Consider the following 25,738-nt stretch of genomic DNA (forward strand, 5'->3'; position numbering starts at 1 on the left):
GCAGCAAAATAACTGATGATGGCCGAAGTAGAGAGGATAGAAACTGTAGACTGACAATGGCAAGAAAATCACTTCTGAAGAAGAAAAAATTGTTAACAACGAATACAGATTTAAGCGTAAGCAAGTATTTTCTGAAACGTGGACGACATATAATTTAGATAAAAATAGAATAGAAACTTTTGAAATGTTGTGTTACTGAAGAATGCTGAACGGGTCCATCACGAACTAACGAGGAGATACTGAATAGAACTGGGGAGACAAATTTGTGGCACAACATGACCAAAAGAAGGGATCGGTTGATAAGACACATTGTGGGACATCAAAGGGTCACCATTTTAGTGTTGGAGGGGGGTGTGGACGGTAAAAATTGGAGAGGGAGACCAAGAGATGAAGATAGCAAGCATATTCAGAAATATGTAGGTTGGAGTAATTATTCGTAGATGGCGTAAGTTTGCGAATCTCTTGTAGACCCCTGTTCACTAGCCTGGGTATTGTGACATTGGTCTCTCAATACACACATTCTTTATTGTCGTTTCTTGTTAACAATATCAGCTTACTCCCAAGAATAAGCAGCTTTCACTCAGTAAATACTAGGCAGAAATCCAACCGGCATTTGGATCGCACTTTCTTGACTCTTGTGCAGAAAGGTGTGTAGTATACTGCTGCATCCATTTTCAGTAAGCTACCACAAGAATTCAAAAATCTTAGTTTTCAAATCGAAACTGAAGAGTTTCCACATTGGTCACTGCCTTTATCCTGTTGGGGAGGTCCTTGAAAAATAAAGCTGATTCCTATGCTACTCGTATATTGATGATTGCGTTTACATAAACTTATGACATTTGGGTCCATAAACATTTTATTTTAACTGTTATTACGTTTATGTTGTAATTTCGTTTATGTTGTAATTTCATGTACTGACACGTTCCATGACCTTGGAGGCTTGCTCTTCAATTTGGTTCTACGGAACTAGACGTGTTGCCGGCCAGAGTGGCCGAGCGGTTCTGGGCACTACAGTCTAGAGCCGTGCGACCGCTACGGTCGCAGGTTCGAATCCTGCCTCGGGCATGGATGTGTGTGATGTCCTTAGGTTAGTTAGGTTTAAGTAGTTCTAAGTTCTAGGGGACTGATGACCTCAGAAGTTAAGTCCCATAGTGCTCAGAGCCATTTGAGCCATTTTTTTAAACTAGAAGTGTTAAATAATAAAATAAAATGAAATAAAATAAAATAAGAGGCTTGCACAGGTTAGAGTAGCATGGAGAGCTGCATCAAACTAGCCTTCGAACTGAAGACCACTACTGCAACACCAACAACAGGCTTTGAAATTCAGACGCTTGTGCAACACGCGCCATACTTTTGACTGCGACACATTCACTTCTGTGCTGGCAGTTCGCGTGGATTTTCTGGAGCTGCTTTCGTATATCGTACGAATGTTCCCCAGCACTTCACTCCTGACAGATGGCCGTCCTATGGTTTTCTTCTTGCATACATATGCTGTCTCCTCGGTTTGCTTTGCCTATCTGTGAATCTTGTGACTGTGTGGTGCCACTTTACCAAACTTGGTCCCAAATGTCTTTGAACAACGATTATTGATGATGTTTTGCGAATTCTGTGACAAAGCTCCTTTTCTATTGTGAAAGCATGCATTTAGATCACTAACGCCGGTGATGCCCAACAACGGCAACTTTTAATTGTTTCGTTGTTGCCAACTGAAACCGTGACAGTTAACCTTTCAGTCTATATGTGTATTTCCGAAATAAAGTCATTACTGTAGTCACAAGTATAATTTATTTTTGTCCTGTTCATTTTCAAGCACCTTGTATATTGCCGTCTTGCGGAATTTTCAGGTGTAAATTTATTCGTACAACGATGGTGTACAACAGCTCTGTCTAAACTAGGGCGAGTTTATGATGACTTAACGGGGTTACGTTTATACTAAATTGCATCTACAAAGAATAAATCGACTGATTGTGAGACATACACTATAGTAAATGCACTTACAAGTGCCACAGAGTTACGGAAACACGTTCTACAGGAATCTTCCTATCGTTTGCGCCGAATTTAGCGTGGAGTGTTGTGTGACCTTATCGCTCACAGCAGAGTGTCTGCCTTGTCGTCAGCGGTCTGTGATTCGTGTAAACAGCAAACACAACTGCTTGTCCAGGATATCACTGTTTTCCTTGCTGATGGCATAGAGAACAATGGGGAGCTGAGTTGCGAAAAAGCTGATGGATTGTCTGTGACTGCGGAGTTCTCTCTGTGGCAGCATTGGATTACATCCGTCGATGTTGTTAAGCATTACACTTATATTGTCGATAATTAGTATAAAATGCTACAGCTGTTCAGAACAGAGTAATAAAGTGTTAGCCTCGATAATCTACAACGTAAAATCTCTATAAAACACAGGGATGTCTGCAATCGACATAACATAAATTACGCAGAAGTATATTAAGTTTAAAATATAGACCACCACACCCTTACAGAGTGAATGATAAAAGGAAGATAATCGGGATATCCATGAAATTTATCTATTTCAATATTTAGCATGTGCAACGTTTCCTGAGCCGTCTTCCATAGACGTTACGGACGATAATCTTAGATTTGCCAGTAACAATCTGCATTGTTTGACTGAGTTGTGCATACAGGGTGGTCCATTGATCGTGACCGGGACAAATATCTCACGAAATAAGCGTCAAACGAAAAAACTAAAAAGAATGAAACTTCTCTAGCTTGAAGGGGTAAACCAGATGGCGCTATGGTTGTCCCGCTAGATGGCGCTGCCAGAGGTCAAACGGATATCAACTTCGTTTTTCTAAATAGGAACCCCCATTTTTTATTACATATTCGTGTAGTACGTAAATAAAAATATGAATGTTTTAGTTGGACCACTTTTTTCACCTTGTGATAGATGGTGCTGTAATAGTCACAAACATTAGGCTCACAATTTTAGGCGAACAGTTGGTAACAGGTAGGTTTTTTAAATTAAAATACAGAAAGTACGTACGTATGAACATTTTATTTCGGTTGTTCCAATGTGATACATGTACCTTTGTGAACTTATAATTTTTTGAGAACGCATGCTGTTACAGCGTGATTACCTGTAAATACCACATTAATGCAATAACTGTTCAAAATGATGACCGTCAACCTCAATGCATTTGGCAATACGTATAACGACATTCCTCTCAACAGCGAGTAGTTCGCCTTGAGTAATGTTCGCACATGTATTGACAATGAGCTGACGCATGCTGTCAGGCGTTGTCGGTGGATCACGATAGCAAATATCCTTCAACTTTACCCACAGAAAGAAATCCGGGGGCGTCAGATCCGGTGAAATGGTTCAAATGGCTCTGAGCACTATGGGACTTCACTGCTGAGGTCATCAGTCCCCTAGAACTTAGAACTACTTAAACCTAACTAACCTAAGGACATCACACACATCCACGCCCGAGGCAGGATTCGAACCTGCGACCGTAGCGGTCGCGTGGTTCCAGACTGTAGCGCCTAGAACCACTCGGCCACTCCGACCGGCAGATCCGGTGAACGTGCGGGCCTTGGTATGGTGCTTCGACGACCAATCCTACCTGTCATGAAATATGCTATTCAATACCGCTTCAAGCCCGCAGCTCGTGGTCGTGCGGTACCGTTCTCGCTTCCCACGCCCGGGTTCCCGGGTTCGATTCCCGGCGGGGTCAGGGATTTTCTCTGCCTCGTGATGGCTGGGTGTTGTGTGCTGTCCATAGGTTAGTTAGGTTTAAGTAGTTCTAAGTTCTAGGGAACTGATGACCATAGCTGTTCAGTCCCATAGTGCTCAGAGCCAGCCAATACCGCTTCAACCGCACGCGAGCTATGTACCGGACATCCATCACGTATGAAGTACATCGCCATTCTGTCATGCAATGAAACATCTTGTAGTAACATCGGTAGATCATTACGTAGGAAATCAGCATACATTGCACCATTTAGATTGGCATCGATAAAATGGGGGCCAATTATCCATCCTCCCATAATGCCGCACCATACATTAACCAGCCAAGATCGCTGATGTTCCACTTGTCGCAGCCATTGTGGATTTTCCGTTGCCCAATAGTGCATATTATGCCGGTTTACGTAACCGCTGTTGGTGAATGACGCTTCGTCGCTAAATAGAACGCGTGCAAAAAGTATGTCATCGTCCCGTAATTTCTCGTGTACCCAGTGGCAGAACTGTACACGACGTTCAAAGTTGTCGCCATGTAATTCCTGGTGCATAGAAATATGGTACGGGTGCAATCGATGTTGATGTAGCATTCTCAACACCGACGTTTTTGGGATTCCTGATTCTCGCGCAGTTTGTCTGCTACTGATGTGCGGATTAGCCGCGACAGCAGCTAAAACACCTACTTGGGCATCATCGTTTGTTGCAGATAGTGGTTGACGTTTCACATGTGGCTGAACACTTTCTCCTTCCTCAAATAACGTAACTATCCGACGAACGGTCCGGACACTTCAATGATGTCGTCCAGGATACCGAGCAGCATACATAGCACACGCTCGTTGGGCGTTTTGATCACAATAGCCATACATCTACACAATATCGACCTTTTCCGCAATTGGTAAACGGTCTATTTTAACACGGGTAATGTATCACGAAGCAAATACCGTCCGCACTGGCGGAATGTTACGTGATACCACGTACTTACGTTTGTGACTATTACAGCGCCATCTTTCACAAAGCGAAAAAAGTGGTCCAACTAAAACATTCATATTTCTTTACGTACTACATGAATATGTAATAAAAATGGGGGTTCCTATTTTTTAAAAACGCAGTTGATATCCGTTTGACCTACGGCAGTGCCATCTAACGGGCCAACCATAGCGCCATCTGGTCTCCCCCTTCAAGATAGACGAGTTTCGTTCTTTGTAGTTTTTCCGTTTGACGCTTATTTCGTGAGATATTTGGCCTGGTCACTGTCAATGGACCACCCTGTATACCAGAGAAGTGAGGCTGTTATTTATCAAGACGGGCTGCAACACACTGCCTTTGAGTACACAAGGCCGAGGGCGGATGATCATTAGGTCGAAGCTGCGGTACCACATAATTTTTTGCAGAATATTATTTCTTGAGCTCAATTTAGCTGCAGTCTTTATGTCCAATTCTTGGTTGGCTGTACTATTACTCTGATAAAAGCAAGTGGATTCAGTTTTGTTTGGGATCATTTGAAGTCTCCATTAACGAAAGTATTGTCTCATTTTACGTAGGTAACTATAATACTCCGTAACTACGAAATATGACCTGAAAATGGGTGACATTGGCGAAACCAATGACTTTTAAATACAATCAGCGATCGACAGACAGAAAATAAGCCTATTTTTATAAATATCGCGGATAACTCCCTGTAATAAATATGTTCAGTTTTGATTACATTCCGAATTACTGATGGATTTGTCGTTGGTTCTCCAAGAATTTCGTATAATTTTTCGTGTTGCTTTTATCTCATCAGAGACGGACGCTATGTATAAACATAGTCCACGGCCATTAATCAAGTTTATGATAAATTAAAAAAAGAAAATGTAAGTCGCATACGGAATTGTTGTCTAGGATATCTCGCACAGTGGATTCAGCGGCCTGTGGGTCAGGGTATCCTTCCTCCTCACACGCCGACTCCTGTCCTTCAGGATGTAACTGAATTGTATCACACGTAGTCATAGTGTAGCTGAGTATTATGGACGTGTGTATAGGACACAAATATGTTTGTGTTGTATGATGATGAGAAGGAGGGGATCAAGGTGAAACCTGATGTCGGCACATGGCTACTCTTCTCGAATAGGACCAGGGGGCCTTCAAGCTTAACGTCCGCATCCGACTGGCGGATCACTAGCAACAGCGTCACATGTAAATACTTGTTTTGTAAATAAAACTGCCTTTTCCTGCTGCTACTTACTTTATTTATCCCACACGCGTTTCGCCTTCTCCTGTTCTAAGGCATCATCAGTGGGATCTATAGCGATACAGTTTTGTTAGTTATAGATTATCAAACAGTTCACTTCGCGATTTTTTGTAAAAAAATAATTACTTAAGATTTGCTGATCGGCGTTCCCTCATATCTGGTCTGGAGGTCGCACTACCAGTGCAGTGATAAAAGTGGTAGTGCGATCTCCAGACCAGATGTGAGGGAACGCCGATCAGCAAATCGTAAGTAATTACTTTTTTTACAAAAAATCGCGAAGTGAACTGTTTGATAATCTATAACTAACAAAACTGTATCGCTATAGATCCCACTGATGATGCCTTAGAACAGGAGAAGGCGAAACGCGTATGGGATAAATAAAGTAACTAGCAGCAGGAAAAGGCAGTTTTATTCACAAAACAAGTATTTATATGCTTGCTCCGGAGGATGGCTACACAACAAACTTGAACGTCACATGTCTTCACTTCACGAGATCGTGCAGAGAGGTTTGGAATGTAATCCAGGACATTGGCGTAAAGATGGTCAGGAACTTTACACCATCTTCTCTCCTCTCCTTGCTGGCCAGGTACTGGCAGAGAAAATTCCACCCACCACCAGGAACTGAAGGAGCTTATTTCCGAGTCGCGCGCCACCGCACAGGTTTTAGTGACCTTAGCTAAGCTTCATCCTCTTTGTTTCCTCGTCGTCTTTCGTAGTCTGGGAGAGATCAGTTCTGTAGGATTTTCACAAGACGTTTCTGACAGCCCATCTATCAAAACGTTTCTCAGTTTTTAGTTTTCCGTACATCAATCGGTAAAAACGGAAACCTTGTAAGATCACTTTACTGTCCATCTGTTTCTCTGTCGGACTGCTACAAACCCTTTTTTTAGGAACGGGAAGACGTATCAAGTTGAAATTTATGCCGCACACCAAGGCTATGGTTCCTTGTAAGTCAGTGCAATCTAAAGACACGGCCATTTATGTCACACATTTTGATATTCGCAAACTCACTCATCAAAACCCTCTGATCCAGAATCATGAAATTTGGCGAGAAGGAAGGTTTCAGTGTACAACTAAAGGGAAAATTCGAAAATTGTAAATCTGTAACTATAACACACCAAAAATTTTTTTTATCGTTTGTTAACCGACTGTCTGTCCGTCCGTTTCTTCTGAACGGATAGAGGTATGAAGTTGAAAACTATGTCGCACACTAAGCTCTACGGTCCGTTGGTGGTGTGCGAAATTGAAGAGTCTAAGTCAGTGGTTCCCAACCTAGGTGTAATTACCTCCCGAGGGGTAAAATAAAACTTTACGACGTATAAAAACTGAAGGATTCGATTCTGTTTCGGTCACGGAACTAAATTGTTTTCAAAAGATCACTAGTTGGCTATGGCTCTGAGCACTATGGGACTTAACATCTATGCCGGCCGAAGTGGCCGTGCGGTTAAAGGCGCTGCAGTCTGGAACCGCAAGACCGCTACGGTCGCAGGTTCGAATCCTGCCTCGGGCATGGATGTTTGTGATGTCCTTAGGTTAGTTAGGTTTAACTAGTTCTAAGTTCTAGGGGACTAATGACCTCAGCAGTTGAGTCCCATAGTGCTCAGAGCCATTTTTTTGACTTAACATCTATGGTCATCAGTCCCCTAGAACTTAGAACTACTTAAACTAACTAACCTAAGGACATCACACAACACCCAGCCATCACGAGGCAGAGAAAATCCCTGACCCCGCCGGGAATCGAACCCGGAAACCCGGGCGTGGGAAGCGAGAACGCTACCGCACGACCACGAGATGCGGGCAAGATCACTAGTGTTATCACAATTTTGTAAGACTAATATTGATTATATAAGTTATCAATAAACACTTTTTCTTCATTAGCAGCATTAATCCTCTGCAGGTTACAGGTTCCTCACATAGACCACCCGCTACACATATATGTTGTGCTTTGTCTTGTACATTGCTGATGATAAAAGTAAGACAGCCGGCTGGGGTGGCCATGCGGTTCTAGGCGCTACAGTCTGGAACCGCGCGACCGCTACGGTCGCAGGTTCGAATCTTGCCTCGGGCATGGATGTGTTTGATGTCCTTAGGTTAATTAGGTTTAAGTAGTTCTAAGTTCTAGGGGACTGGTGACCTAAGAAGTTAAGTCCCATAGTGCTCAGAGCCATTTGAACCATTTTAAAAGTAAGACGCACACGTGACAAATGCTAAATTGTAGGTAGTACCTGCAGTAGTCCAGAAATTGCTTCATTGCTGTCTTCGAAGCAGATAAATGAATTAATTGACGACGGCCGCTATGGCTGAGCGGTTGCAGGCGAATCAGTCCGAAACCGCGCTGCTGCTACGATGGCACGTTCGAATCCTGCCTTGGGCATGGATGTGTGTGATGTCCTGAGGCTAGTTAGGTGTAAGTATTTCTAAGTGTATGGGACTGATGACCTCCGATGTTAAGTCCAATAGTGCTTACAAAAAAAATTGACAGCACGACACAACAATAACTACGTAAGGCTGTACATATTATTATTATTATTATTAGACTGGTTAGACACACAGCATTAACAGCCTGAAGTCGTTCAGTTTGTGACACGTCAGAAGTAAGAAGTCCAGCAAACATGTGATTGACAAACGGTAAGTATAGTGCACACATTTGAACTTGGTTGATGTTAAATAGGGTTGCAGTATACAGGTCAAGCAAATGCTGAAATGAAGAAGAGTAATGCAGGAGAAGTATGTTTTGTACCACTAACTGTGGGCATTTAGCTTTCTAATCTGAGAAAAAAATGTGCGTAGCGCTATCTTCCATCATTCAATCTAACGCTTCCCCGTCACACACACACAAACTAAATGTCATTCATCTTTCATCATTTTAAAAATAAAAGTGTACCAAGAAGAAAAGTCTTTCATTCTACAGTTTAGTTAGGTGCTAAAGTTGATGCTGTGGAAGGAGAGGAACAAATAGTAAGGGAAGAGGGGTACTAACCAATGTCTGATTGTAATGTACTCAGGGGTAATGTTCTAAGAAAGGTTGAGAACCACTGGTCTAAGTCAATTCCATCAAAAGATACTGCTACATATGTCACATATTTTGAAAATCGCTAACTCACTTATCAAAAACTATATAATACTTTACGAGATCTAGAATCATGAAATGTGGCAGAGAGCAAGGTTTCACAATACAAGTAAAGAAAAAAAAATCAGAGAATCAATAATCTGTAATTCTATCACACGGGAAAAATATTTTTTTTTTCATTTGTTATCCGACTTTAAACTTAAAACGTTCTCGAAAATCTTGGAATTCCCCGGATTGATATCTTGCTAGTATCCATGTCGACAACAGGAAAAAAATCGTCGAGATTCTCGATTCCCTGAATGGATGACCTGTCTCTACATAAATAATTACGTTTGTACGGAACCCTCAGAGCGCCAGTCTTACTAACACCTGACCATTCATTTTATTACAGTGTGTGGGGCTGCACCCTGAAAGGACGCGCTGAGCTACCGCGGCGGCCGGCTACGAAGGCTGGTTACGATAAAGCGTTTTGTTTACGCAACATTCTGTTTCGTTCTATTAGTCGAGTAAAATGTTACTGCTCCTGGGAGTGAAGACGCTCCGGTCGGCTTATCGCGAGTGAGCGAGTGACCGAATTCGATAGGTTCCTCTCAGAGTATGCTGATGAAATAGCTCCATATTTAGCAATTATATACAACAAATCGCTCACAGAAAGACACTTACCTCAAGACTGGAAAACTGCTCAAGTCACATCAATACCCAAAAAGGGAAGTAGGAGTAATCCGCTGAACTACAGGCCTATATCACTAACGTCGATTTGCAGTAGGCTTTTAAAACATATACTGTATTCGAACATTGTGAAGTACCTCGAAGAAAACGATTTATTGACACATAGTCAGCACGGATTCAGCAAATATCGTTCTTCTGAAACACAACTAGCTCTTTATACTCATGAAGTAATAAGTGCTACCGACAGGGGGTGTCAAATTCATTCCATATTTTTAGATTTTCAGAAGGCTTTTGCCACCGTTCCTCACAAGCGTCTTCTAATCAAACTGCGTGCCTACGGAGTATCGCCCCAGTTGTGCGACTGGATTCGTGTTTTCTTGTCAGAAAGGTCACAGTTCGTAGTAATAGAGGGAAAGTCATCGAATAAAACAGAAGTAATATCCGGCGTTCCCCAACGACGAAGTGTTACAGGGCCTTTATTGTTCCTTACCTGTATTAATGACATAGGAGACAATCTGAGTAGCCCCTCTTAGATTGTTTGCAGATGATGCTGTCATTTACCGTCTTGTAAAGTCATCAGACGATCAACACGACTTGCAATATGATTTAGATAAGATATCTGTATGGTGCGGAAAGTGGCAACTGACCCTGAATAAAGAAAAGTGCGAAGTTATTCACATCAGTACTAAAAGAAATCAGCTAAATTTCGATTACGCGATAAGTCACACAAATGTGAAGGCTGTAAATTCAACTAAATACTTTGGGATTACAATTACAAATAACCTAAATTGGAACGATCACATAGATAATATTGTGGGTAGAGCAAACAACAGACTGCGATTCATCGGCAGAACACTTAGAAGGTGCTACAGGTCTACTAAAGTGACTGCTTACACTACGCTTGTCCGCCCTATTCTGGAGAAGTGCTGTGCGGTGTGGGATCCGCATCAGGTGGGACTGACGGATGACATCGAAAAAGTACAGAGACGGGGAGCTCGTTTTGTATTATCGCGAAATAGGGGAGATAGTGTCACAGACATGATAAGTGAATTGGAGTGGCAATCATTAAAACAAAGGCGTTTTTCGTTGCGACGGGATCTTCTCATGAAATTTCAATCACCAGTTTTCTCCTCCGATTGCGAAAACTTTCTGTTCGCACCCACCTACATAGGGAGAAATGATCATCACGATAAAATAAGAGATATAAGGGTTCGCACGGAAAAATTTAAGTGCTCTTTTTTCCCGCGTGCCGTTCGAGAGTGGAACGGTAGAGAGACAGCGTGAAGGTGGTTCATTGAACCCTCTGCCAGGAACTTTATTGTGAATAGCAGAGTAATCACGTAGATGTAGATGTAGATGTAAATGCAGAACTGGCCTGAAAGCGTTGATAGTGCAATTAGTTTTCCTTTATCAATACTGTACTTGTTTATTGTAGTAACGTCACAGCATGTTTCCTACAATGATGAAGATCAATGATATCGTGGTTGAGTAGCAACTGGCCACCAAGACGTGCTTCAGTGACACATTTCAAGTACAGTCTACAGAAGCTGCAGCACGCTACTAGGAGAAAGCGTGCAGTAGACGTGAATTGCCGTGGCCCCAGTGAGAGAGGGGCGCAGAGGAGGAAGTGTGGCTCGGGTCAGAAAAGGCGTCACCAGCTGCGCGCATTCCTCGGTTGCGTAAGCCGGCGCGGCAACGCACCGCGCCGCACACGGCCCTTCCCGGCCGCCGGCTCGACGCCACGTCGCGGACGCTCAGCTGACTCGCAGGAATGCGGGCCGCCTCCCACGCGACGCGCTGTGCCGTGCGAGCAGCGGCAGCACCGGCCCGTCTGCCAAGCTATCGCGCCATCCAGTCTCCAGGGAGGGCCGAGCTGACTGCCTCGCTACCTGTCGCAACTCTCCAGCTTACTCGTATCAAAGGGAACGTCAGCGAAGTAAACTACTAATTTCAAATTAGAAACGAAAACACCTCATAATGTTCTGCAAAATTATTTTCATTTGGTCTCGAACGGCTTTCGGCTTCTCAGGCAATCTTCAGGTGACAACTGACTATCGCGAACAGAGATAACCATGACGTGCGGCTTGCACAGATCTTATTTGTACAGAAGATACAGAAATGGCACAGTATCATACGTAATTGCAGAGACTTCGGTCTAATACGTGCTGTACGATGTAGCCATAGTTGCATTATGTGTTGAAAATGGTTTCCATGTGCCTCGACGCATGCGGGTACGCGCCGTAGCATGTTCTGTCTCACACGTTGAAATCGGCCAGGTTGCATCCGAACAGTTCCAAAGGCAGCATGAATACTTTGCTCCAGTGTCTCCACATCTGAAATGGGCGGGCTGTCCATACACGATACTTTTGAGATGACCCCATAAACAAAAATCTCACCGAGTGAGATCCGGTGAACGAACAGGCCATGCAACTGGACCCCCTCGTCCGATCCATCGACCAGGGAAGACACGATTGAGTTGCGTCCCGACGTTCATGGCGAAGCGGGCTGGGGCACCACCACGTAGCAGCCTCATAACACTTCGAATCATCAGTGGCACTTCTTCCACCAGGCAAGGCAAAGTCACCTGCAAGAAACGCCAATAGTTCCGGCCAGTTAGGCGACGTGGAAGGAAGGCTGATCCCAAAATACGGTCGCCAATCATCCCGGCCACCCGTTGCCATTTGTCTTTCCATAAGTAAATATAATGTCGGCAAGCCCTCGATTCGAATACGGAACCGTTGTGTACAACGCTACATCACATACACTACAGGGTGAGTCAGCAAGAGAAGTGAATCGGATACATTACCTATTACTACGGCAGGAGAGGGCGCTAGGGCATGAAGTATGAGGAACAGTACCTCCCTCTAGGAGGCAACCATGCTTACCGTAACTGTGGCAGCATGGTACAGCGCGTATTAGACCGCAGTCTCTGTAACAAAGTATGACTGAATAAATGGTCTCTGGCATGGAAACCATGCATTTCCGGACATGGTTAATTAGTCCTTTTTTGTTCCCTATCCTCTCATCGACCAATCCCTAGAGTTTGTACATGGTGGAAAAAATCACGCTGTATAATGAAGTACTATCGGAAAAATGCTGCAAGAAATTCATTTAGATCTTGATAAGATTTCAGAGTGGGACAAAGCTTGACAGCTTGCTTTAATGTTCAGAAATTTAAAACTGCGAACTTTACAAAACGCAAAAATGTGGTATCCTGTTAATTATTACTCTGGTCTTCAGTACAAAGAAATGATTTATGTAGTTCTCCACGATAGCTTATCCTTATTCTCATGAACCTTACACGAGATATACAACGAAGCACATACACAGCCACTTTGCCCTGCTTCAACACGCAATGTGATAAAATAGAGGATGAATAATTTTGGTACGATGTACCCTCGGCCATGCACTGTACAGTGACTTGTGGAGTGTATTTGTAGATGTAGGACTGGCTGACGCTTGAAAATAGACGTCAACGATTCCTCGTAACGTATTTAGAAATCATCGAGGACCATTATTTGGTGAGTAACACATCCAAGGGCAGCAGGCAATGTGGGATGGAGAGCCAGGCTTGACGAGAACTTCCAGACTTTGTACATAACAGGGCACAGCTGTTCGTCACGTACGAAGACGTGCTGGAAAGTGCTGCCCCAGAATTTTTTATGTGAAAACTCTTAAAGCTTTTTAAATAAAACAAATGTTCTTAATATTCTACATCTCTATTCTTCATGTCTACGTATCTGTTTCTCAGCATAGTCACCTTGGCGACGAACACTCTTCTCCCACTAAGAGATCAGTTTGTTAATACTGTTACTGAAGAACATTTGAATTTCTTGACGGAGCCACAACCTCTCACCTCTGCATGCACCGCCGTATCACTATCAAAGTGAAGTCCTCGAAGATGTTCTTTAAGTCCTGCAAACAGGTGAAAAGCCGATGGGATTGTACGGAGGACGATAGTTACGCCACACACAGCCATGTTACACGCTATAATTCAGAGCCCTCTAGCGGCAGACGGCTGTAAATATGTAAACATGAAGAAGAAAGATGTTACAATGTTAGTATTGTTTGTTTGTTTTAAAAAACCTTAAGAGATTCGTAGATTACTTTTCAGCAAGTCCTCGTACAGTGGGAGCACCGTCTGCCATGCATTTCGCAGTGGGTTTTTAGAGAACGGATGTGGGTATAGAAGTACTCGGCTCTTCGCTTCGGTTAGGGAAATAGCAGTGAGTGTCGGGTGCAGGAATGCTCGTCTCTTCCGTCCAGCCCTTTGTGCGGCACTCAAATGGATGCGGGTTAAGCTCGAGAGATTGACTGAAACGAGCTTAGTGCCGCCTCGATAATTTCCCATTACGTTGAGAATTTCGCTGCTCGGAATCGGAAGCGGAAAAGAGAAGCTCTTTAGAAAAATCAACGAAGAGATGAAATTCCCGCACAAGTGAGAAATAAAGAAAAAAGTAATAAATGTCAAGTCTGCAGTGCGTAATTACTTTGCGGGCGACTACCAACTTGAGGGACGCTGGTCAATTTAGTAGCAAAAGCGAAAAACTAACTAACCTTTAGGACTTAGAAACAAATACCGTGTTTTTTTTAAGCATTTTCACACCAGCACTTTTGACCAGCTTCGTTTCAGCCCGCGTGTGTTTAATTTAAAGGGAAAGAATTTTTAATGCTTACCAGTACTTCATCATCAACATATACGACACTGACAGTCGCCATTGGTGGAAAAGCAGTAATGCTCCTTGACGCTTTTCTGGTTTTAAGATAGCTTAGTCTTCAAGTGGAATATAATAATCCAAATCTGAAGCAAGACAGGTGTCAGTAATATGTCACCATCGGTTTAATGCACATGATTGGCTGCGAAATACGAACACGAATTATCTGTAGAGGAATTGAAGGACTTGTGGAAGCCGAGCTCGGTAAACATCATATCAAATTTCGCAGAAATGTAGGATCAAGTCAGGCAAAACTGATCCTACGACGTGTCGCTGAGGTGTAGTTCAACAATTTAGGGAAAGCTCTTGAGAGTGTTGACTATTATACACAATTTGAAATCCTGAGGCAGTACCGATAAAATACAGAAGGCGAAAGGTTATGCACTACTTGTACAGAAACCAAACATAGAAGTCGAAGACGCGAAATGGAAGGAGTGATTGAGAAAGGTGTGACAAAGGGTTTTATCTTACGCCCCCCACCTCTTCCCCTGCTATTCAATCAGTACACTGAGCATGCAGAAAACTGAACCAAAGATAAGGTCGGAAAGGGAATTAATGTACCAGGAGAATAAATAAAAATGTAAAGGTTGCCAACGATGTTGTAATTCTGTCACATCAGCACCTCTGAAAGGACGGGACAGTGCCCTGAACAGAGGTTTTCGGGTGAATACCAACAAAAATAACAAAGGGGACTAGAGTGTAGAAGAATTAAGTCAGGCGATGGGGGGGGGGTAATTATATTAGGAAATTAGACACTAGAAGTAGTAAATGACTTCTGCTATTTGGTCAGTGGCGGAGATATACAATTCCGACTGACAATAGCAAAAAAAGCATTTCTGAGAAACACAAATATTTTAAAGTTTAATACAAATTTAAGTATTGCGTTTACTGGAAGTATTTACCTGGAGCGTAGCCTTGTAAGGAAGTGAAACGTGGGCAGTAAACAGTTCAGACAAGAAAAGAATAGAAGGTTTCGAATTGTGTTAGAATAGAAGAATTCCGGAGATTATATAAGTAAATAGAGTAACTAATGAAATGGCACTGAATCGAACAGAGGAGTATAGGAGTTTATGGGACAACGTGACTAAAAGAAGGAATCAGTTGATAGGATGCTTCCTGAGACGTCAAGGTCTCGTTAATTTGGTGATAGAGGGAAGTTGGAAGGGGGGCGGGTGAGGGGGGCATAGATTGTTGAGGGAGAGACCGAGATGTTGAATACAGTAATCAGGTTCAAATGGATGTAGATTGCAAGTCGTTATGCAAAAATGTTGAGGCAGACTAGGATGGAGATCTGCATCAAACCAGTCTCTGGACTGAAGACCACAACACCAACATCTTCTGTTTCGTAAGATAAAAAAAATCACAATGGTACACCTAAAACAGACGTTCTCATGACACTACAATTCTTCAATCGCAATGACAACACGTTTTTGTTGGTGACATCTCTGAGAATTTGACGGTAGCAGATCTATACAATCTATCGCACTGTACAACTGTCCGTGCAAACCTTAACACAAATTCATAAGAACACTCTGATTAATTTTCCATTTAGTACGTTTACTTTCTGTACATGTCACTTCAGAAATGTTCCAAATAAGGAGTAAAGCTCATTCAAAAAGTTTCATGCTTGCTTCACAAAAATAATAAACCACAACTGAATATTTAACCCACGTTAAAACTGATCCAGTATTGCAGCCCATAACCAAGCAGCATTCCGCAAACAATGGCCTTTCGGACCAACTCACAGTGTCAGCTTGTGGCAAATATCACATAACGAATACTTCTCCAAAGAGAAGAGTGTCAAGAAAAAGCCTTTGAGTCTGTACGTAAAATACGTTTACTTTGTCGCACAGGAAAAGCAGTGCCCATTGACGGCTTGGAAATCGCTCGAGTAAACAGTTTAATAGTGTCACTATCCTTGAACGCTACAAAGCATGAAATATCGTTTCATTTTTAGGCCTACAACTTTTTATTGATCCGTGGATACTCTTCCTACTAAATTCGAACTTAACAGTTTGATATTGCTGTGTAGTCCGAAGGAGAGACACTTTTTTTTTTTTTTTTTTTTTTCACTTGCCGCCCTGATTTTACGACCCACCACCTAAGTGCTTAAGGTGGGTCTATTTTGACCACTTGGCCGCTACGACCGGTGTGCGGACACTGATGTAGTTGATGAAACTCGCACCAGTTCCCGCATCCGGTCGCACCGTTGCCCGTGTCCCGCCACGTGGAGGCGGGTCTGTGCTTTTTTTTTTTTTTTTTTTTTTTGTTTCTTTACTTTGGCAGCTTTCCCAAAACCGATTTAACAAAAATTTTACAAAAATTAATTTTGAATTGGAAGAAGGAAATACAAGGAATAGTTTAGTCTGAAGAGGAGAAAAGACGATAGGAAAGGAAGAGATGATAGTCCCACCACCGTAGGGGACTGAGGATGAGCGCCTTGGCATTTATCTTCAAGCCTCTGATCCTCAGTCCCCTAACCTTAGCCTAGGAAGTTCTATTCTATTCTATTTATGGCGTTTGATATCTCTATTTATGTTCTATCTGGTTACTTGTATACAGGTTTAGAGTGCCGTGGTAGCTGATGACAATTGCGACGGTGCGCCGACACTGTTTATGTCTAATTTTATACATTAATCTATTGTCAGTTTTAGGTCTACTTATGTAAGTCTATTGCATGTCAGTTGTTTTATATTGAGACTTAGTTTAGTTCTTCCACACTATGGTGTCTGTCTGGGTGCTGCATATAGGTTTATTGTCTGTGTGGTCTTCTGTTCCTGTACTCTTTGTGGCATTCGTCAGAAATTTTGTCTGTTAGTGCGTTCAGTATGTCCCAAAGTTCAGGTGTTCTGATCGCGTCGTATATGTGTTCCTCTGTCTGTAAGTGTTGTATCCCAGGTGTGTTCCTGTGCTGTCTGTATTTCCCGCAGAATAGGATTGTGTGTTCGGGGGTTCCCATACCTCCACATGTACACGTTGATGTGTCTCTAAGACTCACGCGATTTAAGTGCGTGGGATAAGGTCCGTGGCCAGTCAAGAAATGCACCATGCCGCGGCTAGGATCGGCATGTTTCATTCTTAATCTTTCCGTTATGTTCGGAAAAAAAATGTATAGACTCTCCGTCCCTTATCACTTGTGCCCCATTCCTGTTGCCATGTGTCGATTTTCCATTTTTTGAGGTCCCGCTTATTGTTCAGCGAGGAACCAGTCAATATGTTGACCTGGTCTAGTCTACCCATCTTTAACCAGTACAGAGCGGCCCGATATTTGATTGTGATATCTATCGGGAAGATTCCTAGCACGACACACAGTGCTTCAACTGATGTAGTGCCGAAGGCTCCCGATAGTCGCAGAAGGACGCTTCTCTGCCCTCGCCTAACCGCTGTTCTGTTTGTGACGAGGTTGAGTCTGTGCGCCCATGTACTGGCCGCAAAGCTTAGCACTGATTCGAAGAGTGCGCAGTGGTAAGTTCGTGTGACTGACAGAGGAAGTCTGTATTGTCCTGAATTAATCCTTGCCAGTTTATGTAGTAATTTTTCTGCCTTGTTTGTTGTTATTCTGATATGTTCATGGAAGTTCAGCTTCTCATCTATGTATACGCCCAAGTAGCGGGTTACCGTCATTCTCTTTATGTTGTTGTTCTGTATTTTAATAGATGGATTGCGTCTGAGTTGCCCTTTGAGCAGTGTGTATGTTGTTTTGTTGCCCGCTATCTTGAGCTTGTTTGTGTTGCACCATTGTGTTATTGTTTGCAGTGTGCCACTCGCCTTCTCCTCTAGCTGGGCTCTTGTATTTGCTGAGATGACCACCAGTAGGTCATCTGCATAGGCGACAGCACCGTCTGTCCTCATATCCTCCTCCAGCAGTTGCAGGAGAGGTTCAAAAATTATGTCCCAGAAGATGGGTCCACAGATCGATCCCTGCGGACATCCCTTGGTAATTTTCCTTATTACCTTCCGGTTGCCCACGCGCCATTCCACTATTCTGTCTCTGCAGTAGTCTAAAAGACTGTTGTATAGGGCTGCGGGTACTTCCATCTGGCGTAACCTCAGAAACAGTGCTGGCCACCACAGGTTGTCAAATGCTCCTGCGATGTCTATCATGATTGCCAAGGAGTATGTTTTATCTGTGTTTTGTGTGATTTCTAAAGCTCTGTTTATTGCATCATCGATGCTTTTCCCTTTCCGAAATCCAAACTGGTGGGGATTCATTCCAAGTAGGGTTCTGTGAGCCTGCAAGCGGTCACACAGTAGCCTCTCTTGGATTTTTGCCATGGTGTTTATGAGGCATATTGGTCTGTAGGATTTCGGATCTGACTGGTCTCTGTCTGTTGATTTTCGTATGATGACTGCATTTGAGGTTTTCCAGACTGTCAGGAGAGACAGCCAGGTCAAAAGCACCACAGGGGCAAAGATGCGGGCTGGTGCCAGTGACATAGAGACTCGCCACTTGCGCGAGTTCCACCAGCGCCGAGGATGAAAATGTCGACTTCGCCTCGGCCAATTGCAGGCCGAGTGCAATCCGCCAATGTCCAAACGACAATGGACAGAAGCCTGCTCGGAAGGCAGAAGGGCTGACTTAGACACGGAACGTCGTTTAGTGAACACTTAGAAGTGAACAGACAGTTGTTGTAACTGCATTTGCTATGTACTGTGAAGTTTACCTACGATTATTTGCACTTAGCCATTGAGGACCTTTTTTGTGTTACATTACATGCAGTGTTGCAGATTTAATCATTCAACAAGTCACAAAGATAAGTAAACATTTTTGACTCATTTGTGTCACTTTGTTCTAATTTGTTGGAGTATTGTACAACCTTGGTTCTCCTATTCTGTTACCTGACCCTGAGACATAGCTGTGTAACAGTGACAGGGAGAAATTGTCTTAGCGGTGTACTACAACAGGCCGTTTCACGAACTCACAAACTCAACCTCCACAGCAGTAACGACGAGGCCTTTACAAAAATGGCGACAAGGGTTTACAAAAGACATAAAGTTCAACAAAGCGTGAGCACTCCACTACTAACTAGGTTCATACTTTAGTGAGATGTAATGATTTGTTACACATATACAGAGCGGGTTATTTAAGTTGACACATCAAATATCTCGAGAAATTTTCCTCCCAAAAAAAAAAGTGGTAAAGGCGAAATCAGTGTGAAGGACGGGAGTCTCAACATGATACCATCCAGATCCTACTAGATAGCACTGTTGTCGGCTAAACAGAGGGCAACTCATATCATGATGTTCCACGATGTCGCTTCATAAGTCGTTTGAAATTCAAAACGACCCTCTTGAATTTACCGACATCTGCATCCACTTCTGACTCGTTCATTAATCTGGGCTAGCCTGCGATTTCGTCAGACAAATCCTGTATGGGCATTACAAATTACGAAGTTCTCGTACAGTTTTTAAAATACTAACTGTTAAATATTTGAATGTTTGTCGCAATAGGTCAAATAAAAGCCGGAATAATGGAAAACATATTTATTAAACACAATGGCTAGTCTCACAGTATACAACATGTTACACTCATGGCTGTCAACACCAGAGTTACTGTCCAGCTCTTTGAGACTCCCTCTCACACCACTTGCCTAATGCCACATCCGCCAGCTACATAGGGTGCGCTCTTTGCACCATTGCAACATAACATCCACACGTTGATTCAGCTGCTGTTACCAATGGGTTTTAGCAACCCACAACGCCTTCGAATAACACGTAAAAGTTTTTCAGATTCTTTCACTCGCTATGCGCAGACTATTAGTCCTGCAGGTAAAATGAACAGGACTTTTTGTAGCAAATTTAATTTAGTTAAATTTTGTACTCGGATATGTTTTCCCTGGAGGCCACGAGTTCGAGTTGTTCAAGAAAAACGTGTCTGAAGGTCACTTAAGTATGTTTTTCTTTAATAATTCGAAATCTGTTGCCTCTAGTGAAAACGTATCCCAGTACAAAATTTCACTGCATTAAATTTCCTATGAAAAGCACCTGCCCTTCTTTTCTGTAGAACTCTCACTTATTGGTACTGAACGAGAGAAAATGAAGCATGGTTTTTGAAGGTGTTGCAGGTTGCATACAACTCATAGAGAGAGGCAGCCGAACCATCCTGAATGTAACTAGACTGACGGAAGAAAGCATCACGCTCAAGGTCAAGATCATTTTATTGAGAAGTGACATGAGAGGTAAATTCGTCATTAGAGAAGTATGTGACAGAATTCTAACCAAACGAAATATACATATCGCGGTAAAGGGTGCCAAAACAGTCGCTTCAACACACAGCGGCAACACAGTGTGTATTCTCGCATGCAAACGGTCATAAAGGTGCCAAATGACATTCTGCATCCCAAGCATGTGGCACCTTTTGTTGCAAGTCAGCAATGGTTCTGTAGCCTCTGGAGATCGAAAAGTTCAATTGGCGAGAGATCAGGTAATCTTGCTGATCATGGCAGCGCGTTGGGTTGCGGCAGCCGTATGTGGGAGTGCATTGTTCCGCTGGAAAAGGATGTAATGTTCCTGTCGAAGAAAATGGCAGTAGCCGCTGTCCAATTTAGTAGGCACTGATTACTCAGCCCTGCAGAAACACAAATGTGACCGCGAGTTGTAACTGATGCCCCCCTCCCCCCAATCCCACACGTATACAGGGTAGTCGGAAATTTCCATTACAAACTTCTAGGACATATACAGGGAAAAAAAAGAAAAATAAAGAAAAAACAACACTGAATCACTGCACTTGTACTTAAAATCTGAAAGATCTCCACTGGGGGGAAGTATTGTGGGAGGAGAAAATATGTTCCATAGTTGTTGAGAGGTGTGGTTAAAGAGGTGGGAAATTATGGAGATGGTAGGTAGGAGATGAAGCGGATAGTGGGAATACAGAAGGGGGGAAAGAGAGAGAGTCAGAAGGAGTAATAGTTTGTGGTGTGGGTAGTAGAACCAGAAGAAAGGGATAGGCGTAGGTGGAATGGGAACAGGAGAGAGGATCTCTAATGTGGAGGGGAGAAGTGGGGAAGAGTTAAGGCGTGGCATACCAGGCTTGGTGATCAGAGGCGAGACACTAGAGTTCTTGGAATGTAGTTTTCGGATAGTATAGGAGATGCGGAGGTGTTCGATGTGGGTGAGGGGAGGTGGGTGGGGTGGGGGGAATTTTATAAGAAGCTAGAGGATTCGTGTGGGGGAAGGTAAACGGATGCAGAACGCGAGACGGAGCGCATGGCGTTCGAGGCTCTAGAGGGACTTACAGACCTTAGTTGGGGCACCGGCTGTGCGCTGGACGGCTTCCTATACAATCGGCCACGTATTCAGGTGGCGCGAGACGGTGGCGCTCTCGCTGTGCGCTAACGATCATTTAAGTCCGTCTCCCCTGGGGGGCATTCAACCTCGCGGCGTCCGATACCAGATCTATGGTGGTGAGAGATGTAATCAGCACGTCCCCAATCCCTCCAGCCGTTATTGGCAGCAGATGAATCTTGGTGATGCCGTTACTTCTTTATTCATGTCGCTCTTTTTTTCTGGCATTATGTGGTTGGGTGGAAACCATTTGAGACCTCCCTACAACCGAACAAATCAGAGGAGGCTTCGGGAATGGAACACGTGGCCTTCCGCACCGAAGGCAGCGATGCTAAAGATTCGGTTCGGAGGCGGCCCTCAGAACGTAAACTACACTTTGTTATGACAGGCCAAGCATATGTTACTGGATGCTGTGCTACATGTTAGACTGATACAGATACATGACACTATTTTCAAGACAATCACCAAGTGTTTGCAAACAAAGGTAGGAATCTTTTACCAATCGTTCGCATCATCCACGTCTGTGCGTCATAAGACAAATTATTGGTACCGTTTAGATTAGATTAGATTAATTATTAATTCCATAGACCCACAAAAGAGGGGATCCTCCTGGATGTGGACATTTCATTTTGTCCATATACTGCCAGAATTTCATGTTGAATATGTGTGCAATTTAGATTCTTTGCCCACGAGAATCGTACTGGGTCGCTTACTTCAGCTTTGGAGCACTTTTCCAGTTGCTGCGCAACTTCATCCCCACTGTGTGACACAACTGTTGTCCGTAACCCAACAGAATGTGTCTGTAGGAAACCCGGAACAGGTGCACTCTTCAGACAATGCGTCACTCTTGTTGCGCATTGGTCTTAGCGTGGGACGACATGTCTAACTTATTTTCGGAAGTCCCTACTTACAAGTATTATTCCTTTTTAATTTTCATATTAAACCGCATGTGAAGAGGGAAAGAGTCGTAGAAGAAGATTCTGTATAAAGTTACTTCTTCTCGTAGCACACGAATATTTTATTAAAAAATAGATGCTTTCGATTTTTAAAATGAAGCTGTTTTCTATGTCACCGAAAACAGCGCCATCAAGTAGTAAGCTAACAGCGCCATTTTTTAGGTTGTACTCACGTGAATTAAGCTGCACTGTTTCCTTGTTTGTACCTTCCATACTACAGGTTGAAGAAGTTTACATGTGATTGTAAGCTCTTTGAGGGTACTCACCTTGGCCTGCTTAAGATCCCAATTGCTGTCTGGGCATATCCTTCAGCACAGCAACCTGCACATGAAGAAGAAATGTATTAGTGTAAAGTAAAATTAGGCGGTCGTATACTGTCCTAACTCTAAAACCTCCTTTCATTTCGGTAGTGGCAGACCACATAGGTGGTTCATCTATTTCAAAAGACACATTGTGAACCAGCAAGAGAGTTGATGTAGTGCTCAAAGCACTGGAGTAACAGTTTGGAGAAGCGGGATACATATCTTTGACCAGCCACTCGCAACTACAGTACCTATGTATTCTCTTAATTTCACTGAAACGACGGGAATGCCTCGGCACATGGCTTGAATGTAATAAAATGATCATTGGAACTGTTATTCTTAAAATGCTTAATGTTTTTGCAGTCAATCAGTGGTCATTTGGATGAGTTGGGTTGTTTGGGGGGAGAAGACCAAACAGCGAGGTCTCCGGTGTCATCGGAGTAGGGAAGGACGGGGAAGGAAGTGGGCCGTGCCCTTTCAAAGGAACCATCCCAGTATTTGCCTGGAGCGATTTAGGGAAATCACGGAAATAATGGTCAGGTCCTGCAGAAAGTGTCATCACTTCTGTCTCTAAGCTGGTCGTAGGTTGTGTTCCATAAGTGAACGGCCTAAAGACAGAAGTGATGACACTTTCTGCAGGACCTCACCATCATTTTGCAACACAGTGCTCAAGCACATACAGTGCAAGCTATTATTTTTTACTGATTTGTTTGACTGATGGGTCTGCTAAGTGCTATACCACCTACTGCACTCCCCTGACTTACGCCCTCGTGAGTTCAACTCAATTTCTAAACTGAAGGAAACAATTCATTGCATTCGCTTCAGAACTGCTACAAATCGTCGGGCAATAGACCGCGCCGCGCGAACTGTCAACACAACTGGCACTGCTAAGAGTATCCTACGACTTCCACATCGCTGGCAACGGGTTATACACAATGCTGGTGACTACTTTGAAGGTCAGTAAAACTTTGAACACGTATCTATTTTTACGAGCTGTAAATAAATAGTTGTCAGTATTAAAGTTCCAGTCCTCGTATAACATCTAGAAAATTGAGTGAGAGCCTGCAGTTCGGAATATCTTTGTAAGAATGGGACTCTGCCGAAGATTGGGTCCACAACAACTAAATGCTTAAGCAATATAAGATTTGTCGGGACTGACGAATGTAAATAAACTAGACGTGAGAGAAGGAAACTTGACTGTTTTACTGAGATCCAACTTCATTAGCCATAGGAAGAGATAGAAAGAGAGTGAAAGGCCTTTTTTCAGTACAAAATGGTAGGAAGCACGTTGCTGATTAACCGTGTGAAGTAAAACACAGGAAAGAGGACCAGTGTCTTTTAAGGAATCTTTTTACTGGTCAGCACTCAGAATACCTGCAGTCCAACCAATCCGAACAAAGTAAATAATGCAAATCACAGAAATATGTGTCTCCCTTTTTAAGAGCAGTTGGTTCATCTTCGGACTTCTCCTCCGCCGGCCTCCATAGCCAACGGGGTCCATCTTCAAGTAGATTAGCTAAGGGATCCACAAAGATTTCGAGCTGACTTAAACTTAGCCACAAGCACGGATCACTGGTGGGCCGCCAATTACTGATTCTGCGGCCGCTTCAGCCTTCACGTACGTACTGATATGGTAAGTTTGAACGGTGACAGCTAGGTGATTCATACGGACAGTAAAGTCTTTTTATAGAACTTCAAGCTTCACTCTGAAGATTTGCTTTCAGATTTGTATGACAAATATGCTTTTACCTCCGGCTACAGGTGCAACGCATTCCCTTCTCTAGCGCTATCTGCCGGCCGCGGTGGTCTCGCGGTTCTAGGCGCGCAGTCCGGAACCGTGCGACTGCTACGGTCGCAGGTTCGAATCCTGCCTCGGGCATGGATGTGTATGATGTCCTTAGGTTAGTTAGGTTTAATTAGTTCTAAGTTCTAGGGGACTGATGACCACAGCAGTTGAGTCCCATAGTGCTCAGAGCCATTTTTTCTAGCGCTATCCATCTTTTACACTAACATTACGACCATCACGGTACAACTTCACCGATACAATTGTTTGATTTTGATATACGATTATATTATTTTATCTCATTCTCTTCCATCAGATGAGTCAAGGTTTTACTTTAGAAATGCTACTGATCGTCCCACTATTTATGACTCACTTTGATGTAATAATTGTGCTTTTTGTTTCATTTAGTAGCCATTCAATTCCTAATTCTACATTTCAGAGGGTTTGTAATTAATCTCTGTCAGATAACAGAGCGAATTAGCACACTTATAGACTACCCAACCCGCATCGACTAACACCTGTCGTAGGTGGTATTCACGAAACTTTCTCCTAAATCGGTAAAATGGTGTGGCAGATGCCTACTAGAGGGAGCTAACTGCAACTTCGTTGTTTTCGTACATTTAGGCTCATTCTTGGAACTGGAAAATGCATTGTAATTGTTGTTTGAGAAACATTCTTCCCATACTTCTAATTCATTTACATAAATTCAATTTGGTCTTCCGCTTCAGATATTCTGAAAGCTGCTGTTATTCTAAAAGTTGCTGGGAGTTAATCTATCGACAGATCGTGAATTTAAATGGCACGTTTTCTGTCCCCGCAAAACCAACAACGTTTCACTTGCCGACATCTACGTGGTCAGCTCATCTCGCAGAACAGCGAAACAACAAAACCATCGAAGTCAAGACACGTTTCCTCCTTCAAGATATGTTCTGACTGTATGCTACGTGAATCTAATCCAAACATTTGAACGTATTCGCTGAGAAACTTTTTGGCCTAAACCTTTCTAGATGCAGTTGCTAACCCCTTATACAA

The 25,738-nt window shown here is 43.2% G+C and overlaps 1 long non-coding RNA gene across 1 annotated transcript in view; it reads right to left on the reverse strand.

The window, feature by feature from the left end:
* LOC124805268 overlaps nucleotides 1-25,738 on the reverse strand; it is a 713,999-nt gene that overhangs the window by 312,478 nt on the left and 375,783 nt on the right. Inside the window, exon 3 of the long non-coding RNA XR_007017425.1 lies at nucleotides 22,888-22,942. This is a non-coding gene — a long non-coding RNA (uncharacterized LOC124805268). The remainder of the gene's footprint in view (nucleotides 1-22,887; nucleotides 22,943-25,738) is intronic.

This window comes from Schistocerca piceifrons, chromosome 7 (genome assembly GCF_021461385.2).
Source record: "Schistocerca piceifrons isolate TAMUIC-IGC-003096 chromosome 7, iqSchPice1.1, whole genome shotgun sequence".
NCBI classification, from domain to species: Eukaryota; Metazoa; Arthropoda; class Insecta; order Orthoptera; family Acrididae; genus Schistocerca; species Schistocerca piceifrons.